The sequence below is a fragment of the Capsicum annuum genome, unplaced genomic scaffold (genome assembly GCF_002878395.1).
Source record: "Capsicum annuum cultivar UCD-10X-F1 unplaced genomic scaffold, UCD10Xv1.1 ctg1715, whole genome shotgun sequence".
Taxonomy (NCBI): domain Eukaryota; kingdom Viridiplantae; phylum Streptophyta; class Magnoliopsida; order Solanales; family Solanaceae; genus Capsicum; species Capsicum annuum.
The window spans coordinates 235,000-245,590 of NW_025822796.1; the positions used below are offsets into that span (position 1 = coordinate 235,000).

At 31.2% G+C, this 10,591-nt stretch overlaps 1 long non-coding RNA gene across 4 annotated transcripts; it reads left to right on the forward strand.

Annotated features, from left to right (window-relative positions):
- Window positions 1–263: 263 nt before the first annotated feature.
- LOC107857866 lies at window positions 264–3,140 on the forward strand. 4 transcript variants are annotated; one of them, XR_007049156.1, is made up of 5 exons: window positions 277–372; window positions 1,379–2,129; window positions 2,346–2,455; window positions 2,704–2,817; window positions 2,897–3,140. It is a non-coding gene; the product is annotated as an uncharacterized LOC107857866 (long non-coding RNA). The 4 variants fall into 4 exon arrangements; XR_007049155.1 differs by lacking the exon at window positions 1,379–2,129 and having other exon boundaries at window positions 264–372; XR_007049154.1 differs by lacking the exon at window positions 277–372 and having other exon boundaries at window positions 379–2,129.
- Window positions 3,141–10,591: the final 7,451 nt, after the last annotated feature.

Consider the following 10,591-nt stretch of genomic DNA (forward strand, 5'->3'; position numbering starts at 1 on the left):
GTATTAATTTGTTATTAATGAATCCAAAAATATATATCTATTTTCTGAATATAAAAAAAATAATAAAAGTAATTAGAAAGTAGATTATAAATAATATTTTTTTATGTATAAAAAATTAAAATTATATATATATTACATCAGTTCAATTTGATTTTATTTTTTCTAATATCAAATCAAATCAAGAGTGATTAATTTTTTTTTTTTGCCAACACCAAATCAATCAAATCAAACTATAAGTCTGATTTTATCCTCGATTTTAACAGTTGGATTTGTACACCGACAACACCGCTGGCCATTAGTTCATCTTCTCAGTTATTCTTTTCCCGTACCAAGCATATCTGCATTTTCTCAACTGTTCATTTCCATTTTCAGGTTCTTTTCTCCTATTTATGTGCTTAATTATGATTTCTTTGGCTTCAATTTCAGCTTATTCAGTAAAACTATTATTTCTTTGTGCGAATTGTGGGTGAAAAATTGTGACTCATTCTTTATTTTATCTGTTTCTCTTTCAAATTATAGGGCTTATTTTACTTGTATTTGCAAATTTATTGTTTGAATGTCCAAATAATTTAGGAGAAAATAAACTGTGAGTTATCTTTTTGGATTCACTCTTTTATTCTTTGCTGTATTGGTTTGAGCCAACTTTTGCTCTATATCTGTTTGTGATAATTCTCGATCGAAACTGCCTGTTTGGAAGACACAGGAGGAATATTAGTTGTTCCGCACAAATTAGGTAGTTTACTTGAGGTATCGAGCTATATTTGAAATATTCTTACTGAAATAAAACACTATATTTCCTTGTGAATTTTGATGATCGCTAGACTCGGGGCTGTTGTTTCTTAAATTAAATGGGACAAGTTATAAGGTGAAGAACAGGAATTTGGAGCTGGACATATTTACAGTGATGGCAAAAATAAATATATTTATTCAGAAAATAAGAAAACTTCTACTTCTTCGAGTGTTCCAACAAAATGCTCCTACAACAAGAGGATTCGAAATAGAGAGTGCTGAAAAAGAGAAAAGGAACTAAGAAAAAGTGAAGAGCTTCTTACTGTGATAAAGAAGAATGTGGAACAAGGGTCGTGGCCACGTGAAGAAGATAATAAACACAAAGAATTCATTGAAAGGAAGAAACTACTGGAAACTGAATTACTACTTTCTTTTAATTTCGTTGCCAGAAACTGCCGTCCAAATGAAGTAAGCATGGACTAGAAAGCACCCCATCCTATTTAAATTATACACAGAATTAATTTTAGCCTTTCCTTAGAATCCTTTGAGGCCCAAGTTATGAATATAACTGAGTAAAGCTCTTACTGAAAAGCGCCAAAAATAGCTTTTGTAGCCTAACATGCCCATTAATCTACGTTGTCATTTGTAGGATCAAGTACCACACATGTTCCAACCATTTCTGCACTTAGATGTACGACTGTTATAAAGTTGTGGAAGAATAAGAATAAGACGCTTAATACAAAGAGGAACCCACAAGTTGCTACATTGAATGGTGATAAGTCATTTGGGATGTTGCAGTTCCATGTATGTATAAATACTTCTCAGTGAATTCAGACAGAGTTAGAAGTTCTTCAGAAGAGAATTATTACCCTTTTTGAGGAATTCTGAATCAGCTCATGTAGAAGATTTCTCAAATACGTTAGGAAAGAAGTTTGAAATCTTAAGCAGGATCACAATTTATCCTCAAGCCAATGATATGAATGCCTTTGAATATTTAAAGAATGTCAATTTTCTTCCACCTGCCTTGCCTGACGCTGTCATTTATGTTGCTTCTTGGATGTCTCTCTGCTCCTTCACCATCTTTGTTGCTCATTCAAATCTTTGTTCTGATTTCCTTCCTTCAGCTTCTTTCAGTGATTTTAAGGCTGGGAGCTATAAGCTCTTTTAAATTTCTCAAGATTTGTCATCAATCACTTTCCTCCGACTTTAGTTCATGTTATATTTCATTTTTTCCTTTTTCCTTTTTCTGATTGCGTTTGATTTTTTTATTCTTTATTTTTGTTATTAATAACATAATATTGTTGTTTCAAAGGTAAATCAATTGATCCTGCCACAATCAGGATTCACCAACATTTTACATATTTTTTCTAACCATACACAATACAACTATCAAATACAAGGTAGGTGGTTAGATATATGTGTGTCTTTCATTCTTGTGTGAAGGTTACCCGATTAAAATGTATAATTTACAGATTGCACTTCTTGGGGATGAATCAAGATATACATGATTAAAAGAACATCACTAAGCTATCGATAGCTGGCATTTACTGTACATAAAGAGCATGTATTTTTCACTTCTTAATTGTTGTCTCTTTCAAAACCTGGAAAACTTTCAGCTGCTGTATCGCTCAAAAGACGGGTTGACATAGATGTAGATATATCTCTATTCGTACATGGTTTGCTGGGAGTCAAGAATATCACGTGCTTGCTACATGTGCACATCATGGTGATTATTTAAGTCTCAATATATTACCAACTTAGATCTACATAATAGTTTTTCGCTTGATGCTTACACCAAATCATGTTTTATTGACTTCACTTATACAAGGTTACATTAGGTGTGGTGTTGTTGTTTAACTGAAATCTCATGAGAAATGGAGACACTAAGATGCTATTTGATGTTAAGATTAGTTCATGACAAAAACACTTGAAACATTCTTACATTTACCTTGCTTTTGCACAATTGTTGTTCAGGCTGTTGTATCGGTTGGTGTACATGTTCCTCTACTATTGCTTCTACTGAAATTCAGGAGTTCTTGCGATGTTTAAATCTTTGATGTGAAATAATTCTATTAAGCGTGAGTAGAGGTACAGTCAAACTTGAATGATAATCTAACAAGCTTATGTAAGTTGGGAAGTCTCTGATTGTTCTGATTTGCTTGCATAGAGAAAATCCTTGGAGATCATAGCTGGTCAAGTATGAATTTTCCCACAAAGCTATGAACGGATTGCGCAATTGGCACCAAGACCTTCAGTTTCTCAATCTGCCACAACTACTCCCGAATTCAATGCATAGGAGAAATTTTAATATTCTGGCCTGTCCCATTTTTGAATTGTTTGGTGCTTTGCAGTATAATTTTGGCCCAATACTTTACATTATATGATGAAATTAAAATTTTTTTCTTACCAAAGATTAATTTAGTCTAAACACTGGCCATGACGATAAAAGTTCAACAACAAATGACTCAAAACACACTTTCAACTTTTATGTTAAAATTAGATTTAAACAAAAAAAACTCTGATATAATTCTGATTGGGACATACAAAATCGACGGTTATAAATTATAGCTAGTGATACTAGTGCGGGCTTCTGCGTCTAGTATGATTAATAGAGATGAAATGCCAAGAGAGGAGTTTATATTTATTTACTGTGCCCTACCAAAGACAAAACTAGAGAGGGGAAAGTAGTATCTTTTTCATCATTCTGGGAAGTTGTTTGTTGGGGGATATTGAATAGGTCAAAAACAAAATGCATGAGTCCATTATTTAAATTATTATTTATTCATTTAAAATTATGTAGTAAATTTCTCAAATTTGGTGGCCAAAAGGCATATTTTACCTCCCAAATTATAAATCTTAAAGTAAGTATTTAACAACCAAAAATTTTGACAAATTTTCTTCAGTGACATTTTCAGTGCTATAGGTATAATTATGTGACATAACCAATAAAAGAAGACTGTGAGAATAAGGAAGGGTACCACTAGCATATGGCATAAAAAACTACCCTTCAAAATTTCTTTTTTTAATGATGAGGGTTTTGCTGGATAAAGTGGCAATAGATATAGGCGTGAAGAGATTTGGTGTAAATTGATCTTCTATATGCAATTGTTACACTATTCATAAAGAAGAGACTACTTTTCACCTCTTCAGTGATTGATGGTAGCATTGCTAAAGATGTTTGAGCCTTCTTCTGTAAGTCTTGTGACATCAAATTAACCGATGGTCAGGTTAGTCAAAGAGCTATGAAATGGGGGTTGCATAAAGGCAAGAATGAAGTCCCATAAGACTGTCCTCCAATGCCTTCCAACAATTATTTGCTGACAAATTGGGAAAATTAAGTGCTCGGCCAGATTTGATAACCACAAAATGACTTCCTGGTTCATCATTCAGCAAGTGATTAAGTTCATAAAATTGATTATTAGGTTGCAATTTCCTGATCTACAACTAACTACTTCTTGGCATGAAATGTATACGACTGTGGAACAATTGAATCCTGTTATCCATTATCAAGCTATTTTCTGGCACCAACCTAATCATTGGTGGGTTAAACTTAATGTTGATGGTTGTAGTTAAGGAAATCCAGGCCCTACTGGAGGAGGTGGTATTATCAGAGATCATGTTGGGGTCATGATCAGCGCATTTGCTGAATTTTATGGTGAATGTTGCAATAACCTTGCAGAAGCTAAGGCTATGCTTACGGAATCTCTATATGTCTCAACAAAGGCCTCAGAAATGTTATCGTTGAATCTGACTCTATGATATTATAAATTTCATCAAGAGAGTTAAAAAATCTCCATGGCAGCTTATTCAAGTCATAGAACAGATTATGGACCTGATCAAGAATAGAAACTTCATCTTTTGTCATACACTTAGAAAGGGTATTAATACTGCCGATATTCTTGCAAATCTGGGAGAAGATACCAAGACTTTATCTATCTTCAATGAGACTGCTTCTATTCCTGCCAACGTCAAAGCCTCAATGAAGCTAGAAGCAGATCAGGTTCAGTCAAAAGAAGAAAAAATATGTTATCAATACTACTAGATGACCTCTTGCTTCTTATGTCTTCTCTGTACGTAATATCTCTTAAAGTTACAAATTTCTCAAGGATCTGGTCCTATATCTATACATTTGCTGGATATGTATGAAAACAATTGCTCAAGATTTTGGTTATAGCCAACTTTCATCATGTTCTGGAGGCTAAGGTTTATGTCCTCTTTCGTGTAATTATGATTTTTGATAAATATACAGGTTTGGAGTCATGCCTAACTCCCCCATCATAAAAATGGAACTACTAATATTTTTTAAACCAACAACGAAAGATAATTTTACTAAATCATTTCAGATAGTTAAACGAATAGTCGAGTCATATGTGAATTTAAAAATTCAACAATTTCAAACAAATGCACAGCAATGGCATCTTTTCAAAGGAAAAATTGTCACCATCTCAATCAATTAAGAATTCATGACTACTAATATTGTTAAGAGTCACATCCACCGGAAAATGAGCTATTTTGTTTTATGAGCAGGGGAAGGTATTTTCTGTGCTAGACACATACACTTTCCACCACAGTGTGCTGGAAATCAGTTGAAAAACTTTTGAAAAACATTTTTAATGTTAAATTATGTATTTCAAATTTATATTGAAATAATGGACGTAACTACAAAATAAATTATTAATTTGAAAATAATATTTGAAGTTTGAAATGCTGATGTTTGTGGCCGAAATTGAAATTTGGCACTTGTGGGGATGCATTTTGCTGTTCCTTGGGACCATTGGCAAATGACAAATGCAACTTCAGCTGTTATGATTTTGTTTTGACAATTCAATATTGATCGGCCAAAGACAATTTTGACCCATATGGGAAATCGCTGGAAATAACTTGCAATTAGTTCAATACTTTTAATAAATAAATTAAATTGTAATTACTACTTAGTAAAATGTGAAGAAGCGGCAACACTTTCTCAATACACTTGCTTCGGCTCCGTGATTTTACTATATCACCTTAGTTAATTATTATAAATTATTTATATATTAAAAAATTAATAATCTATACTCTATAATTTATTAAAAGTGTTATACCCTTAGAAAAGTGATTTAAACTTTTTACCATTCATTAGAGATTATGCAATAGACAAAATGTCTTTCCACTGACTTCCTCTAATTATTACTTAATTTTAAAAAAATTAAAAGAATCCTAAAATACAAAAAGAGTCCTAAATATATGATAAGAAAAAAAAATTATTTAACTAGAATTTCTTTCTATCAATTAGTCTTACTAACCTTGTTTTTTTCTTAATTTAAATTTAATATCCAATTTAGGTTAGGACTATTCTTATGAAATTCCTTTAGGTTTAAGATTATATAATACCTAAATTACCGTGGATTACAAACGGAAAAAATAGATTTAAGTTTTGATTACTATCTTTTACTAATTCATTTTTATTATTTTAGTTTGATTGGGAAAATATCTTATGTTTGCTTGTTTGATTTCATATTTTTAACATATGAAATCTTTACTGTCCATGAATATAGAAAATCTATACTATATTGGAATGAATGTAATTTAGTAGTATAATTATACATAATCATACTCAATTTTAATGCTAAGAAGTCAGAGGGTCAGGTGGAAGTATATATCAATATATACTAAGAGAGACCCTTGCATTACAAAGGTTGTTTGTGACAAGGGTACATTGCTATAGGTGGATTATGTTATTTTTTTTCAACAAAAAGAATCACTAGTTGATGATTAACTAAGTGTTAATTACCCAATACCTTTTTAATCAGCTTTATATTTTTTAATGGGTATCAAAAATAATTATATTCAAGTTGTATCTTTTGTTAGCTTAGTCAAGGTTAATATGATCCAAATTAGGCAGCTACTAATCATGTTTTCACCTAATGAACTTTCCAGGCCATTGAAGTGGTTTCGAGACTTAGTTGGTACATGCAACAATGTTCAAAGATTTTATGGTTGCTTAAGGTAAGTCCATGGTGTTAATGATTTCCTGCTATTTTCTATAATATATGTATCATTGTACGAGTCAATGAAATTACTTGAATAGTAGTTAAACAAGATGAATCATGAGAGGGTTATAGAATCTCCGCATAAAATAATCAGTTAGTTATTTTTGAGCGTTTGATCATGAAAAAAATCACTTTATTTAAAATTTTTAAAGTTGAATTTGGAGTTAAGAGTTGTGATTGCCACAATTTTTACTAAACATTAAGAATTTAAATATATATATTTTTAATAAATATAAAATATTATTTGCACATGAAATATTATTTAGATGGGGTTATTTTATGAAAATAAAAGATGATTATTTTGAGAAACAAAAGTTTTAAAAAATAGAAAAATTAAAAGTGAAAAAAATGAAAACATCGTTTTGAAAGTCTAAATTTCGCATTTAAATTTTTATGGTCTAACATTGAGTTTCAAATAAAGTGAAAAAGAATACAAAATAAAAGTGTAATTATTTTATGGTCAAACAGGTTCTAAATATTTTCTTCATGAAGTAATTTAATACTAAACATTATTGTACATTACATATAATTCTTTTTGAACTAACAATATCATTATCACAAATACAATTTTTAAGATAGAGTTCTTTTAGATTATTGTTATATTAATTGTTTTTCAATAGCACGACACCAATATCAGTGACAGATTTCAAAGTTTTCTTCAGAGAGTTCGAAAAATAAAAATATAAATATATAATAAGCCAACAAAATATAATTTAAATGGATTCTAGCATTTTTTTAATAGTAGCAGTTGTACTTGTACACGACAACACCAATAGTGAATTAAACCAAAAAAATAGACAGCCACCTCAACGAGAATCGAGCCTATGAAGTGGGGCTGATGCATGCAGCCAAACCAACACAATCTATTACCATTGAGTTAAATGGTTCAAAATTAATATATGTTAAATACAACTTATTTTTTGCCGAGGAAATTTGGGTGAACTCCATGGCACCTACGTACTTCCTTCCCTGACCGACATAATTCTCATTAATACAATTCAGTTAGAATAGTGTGAGTCTTTATTTAAGGACACTTGCATTTGCTCTATTTAAGGTGCTATCAAACTTTAAAGTCAAGTTCTATAAAGCGATAACTAGATTTGCTATGTATTATATGGAGCGGATATGATGTAGATTCAACTTAGATAAGAGATTGTGGAGGACACTGATTAGGATAGAAGGTCAATTAGATGATTGATCGTACAATTTAAAGTTGAGGATCTATAGGAAACAGCCTCTCTATACCTTTGATGTAGGGATAAAGTTTGTGTACACTTTATTTTCTCCCAACTACATTGAATATGTTATTGTTGTGGTATTCATAAAAAAATTATCCATTAAATTATATATCAATTACTGTATCTCAATTTTGAAAGTCTTATCCATATATTAATTAATGTATAGTTTTATTGGGTAATATATATATATATATATATATATATATATATATATATAGCCTTTTCTATGGCCATGTCTACTTCATATCCTTCTTGTAGGACTTCTATATTCATAAACTCGCTTTCTGTTTCGATATTACTTTCTGTTTCATCATCGTCTAAATTTCTTTTAGTTGTGTAATTATAATCTGTAAACCTGACCGAAGTTTCTCCTTTACTTGTAGTATATAATAGATGAGAGTCTGATGTAAAAATTTTAGCTTTGGTACCTAATTACCCTCTCTCCCAACTTTTATATTAACTACATAATATCCTGGATATGATACATTATTTAACAACCCGATACATAACATTATGATACATTACTAACTAATTAATTGGAGACAAAAAAGAAAAATGGTAAAAGTGCCTACAGTTGAGTAATTAACGCACTCAATTTAAAATTTTGTCTGTTTAATTACATAAAATCCGTAACAACTTCATGATTTGCAATTTGAATAATCAAATCAAACTTCATCAATCATAATCTTTCAAAACTAATTCCTTCTCCGATCTTTCATTCCCTGTTCATCATAACATATCTCATCCTTTGCGTTCAGAAAAAAACTGAACATAATATAAGAATCTGATGTATCAGGAGTGCGAATCCCATATCACACATATATCTTTCTATGTGAAAATTTTAATGTATCATAAATGCAAAACTCATATCACATACATATCTTTTTATGTCTCAGTAAATGAATTTGAAACTTAATTTTGTTAGATTTATGTATCAGAAAAACATATATTGAATGTAGTAGGCGTAAAGAACTTATATCACATACAAATCTTTCTATGTATCAGAAAACGAATTTGAAACTTAATTTTGTTATATCTATGTATCACAAAAAAAAATAAATATTGAATGTAGCAGGTGTAAAAGAATCCACATCACATACAAATCTTTTTATTTATCAGAAAGTATGCAATATCTTTGTTAGAAATAGATCTATGAATCAGAAACAATAGTTATATTCTCATTTATTTTGTTTTACACTATAATACATAAATAAAATGTATATGGACAAAATTTATCAGTCTGATACATAAAAATCATACCTTTGATAATGGGTTGAAATAAAATGGCTCAGCAATGTCGAATCGATACATATACATAACTGAGTTATGTATCAGTCATGGAAAGACATCAACATATACATTATAGATATGTATTGAAAAATTTGAGATCTGATTCAAAATCTGTATTTAAATTCTATACGAATCATTCAAAATATTCTACATGTCGTGCTATGTGGATGGAACCTCCCAGCAAAATCATCATTTAATTGTATTGCTCAAAGAAACACAACTACTCTTTTATGGACAGTACAGTTTGATATTTGTACAACTATATGAAGAATGTAACCTTTGTTACTGTATAGTGAAAAATTCAAAAAATAACATTATCTGATAAAGTTTTGTTGATTTCTATTGTGTTTTTTAATGGGGTTAATGGAAGAAAATTTGAAAGAAACGGAAGAAGAATTCAAGTTTGATTATGTCCTTGATTTTAGGTGTTGTTGAGGAGCATTAGGCATTAAAATAGGGATGTGGGTTATGTATTTGATAGTTGGAGAAAGAAATTCTGAAAATGGATTTTTGTAATTAGTTTTGAGCTATGGGATTTCAAGTAATATTAGTAACTTAAGCAATTTTGAGTTTTGGGATTTCAATCAACTGCTTCTAAGGCTGCTGACTCAAAGTTCTCTGCTAAAGTAGAAAACATCCTTGGTGTTACTTTCAGAAGCTTAGGAGCTGTCACAAAGAGCAAGGCAGGCTTGCTAGGACAACAAACACATCTAGTGTTGTCCGAACCAACTCTAATTTTTGGATCTTTAACTCCAAAGGGAAAGAATTCCAATGCAAGTGCTTCGGAAGGAGAAAGCAGTGTGGCGGAATCGCTCAAGAAGACTCTAGCTCTACTTGAGCATTCCAGTTCTAAATGCTCTGGCGCAAAGAGCGATGGTCGTTCAAGCAACTCATCATCTTCGACTACACCGAATAATTTGAGCACTTTAAAGATCAAATGATGCGATAATTCATGCTACTCTCCAACATCTCCAGTGATTATGCAAGTGATGGTGACTGATACCTCGTCCATGGAGGAGCAATTTGCGAATCTGGAAAAGGCAATTGAGGGCCTAACCAAATATGTTCAGAATCAAGATGCTAGAATTGATAAGATAGTGGATAGGGTGGAAGGTCTGATAGACGGAGAGTCTATCCATGCACCTGGAAAATCTCCAGAGGTTCATGAGGCAAAAAATCCTGTGAAACAAACACCACCGACTAAAGAGGTGCAAGTTTCTTCTGAGGGAATGATCCCGATTGGGCAATTGAGGGAATTCATTGAAGGGACCCTCAAAGACAAGTATGATTTTGTCACCAAATATT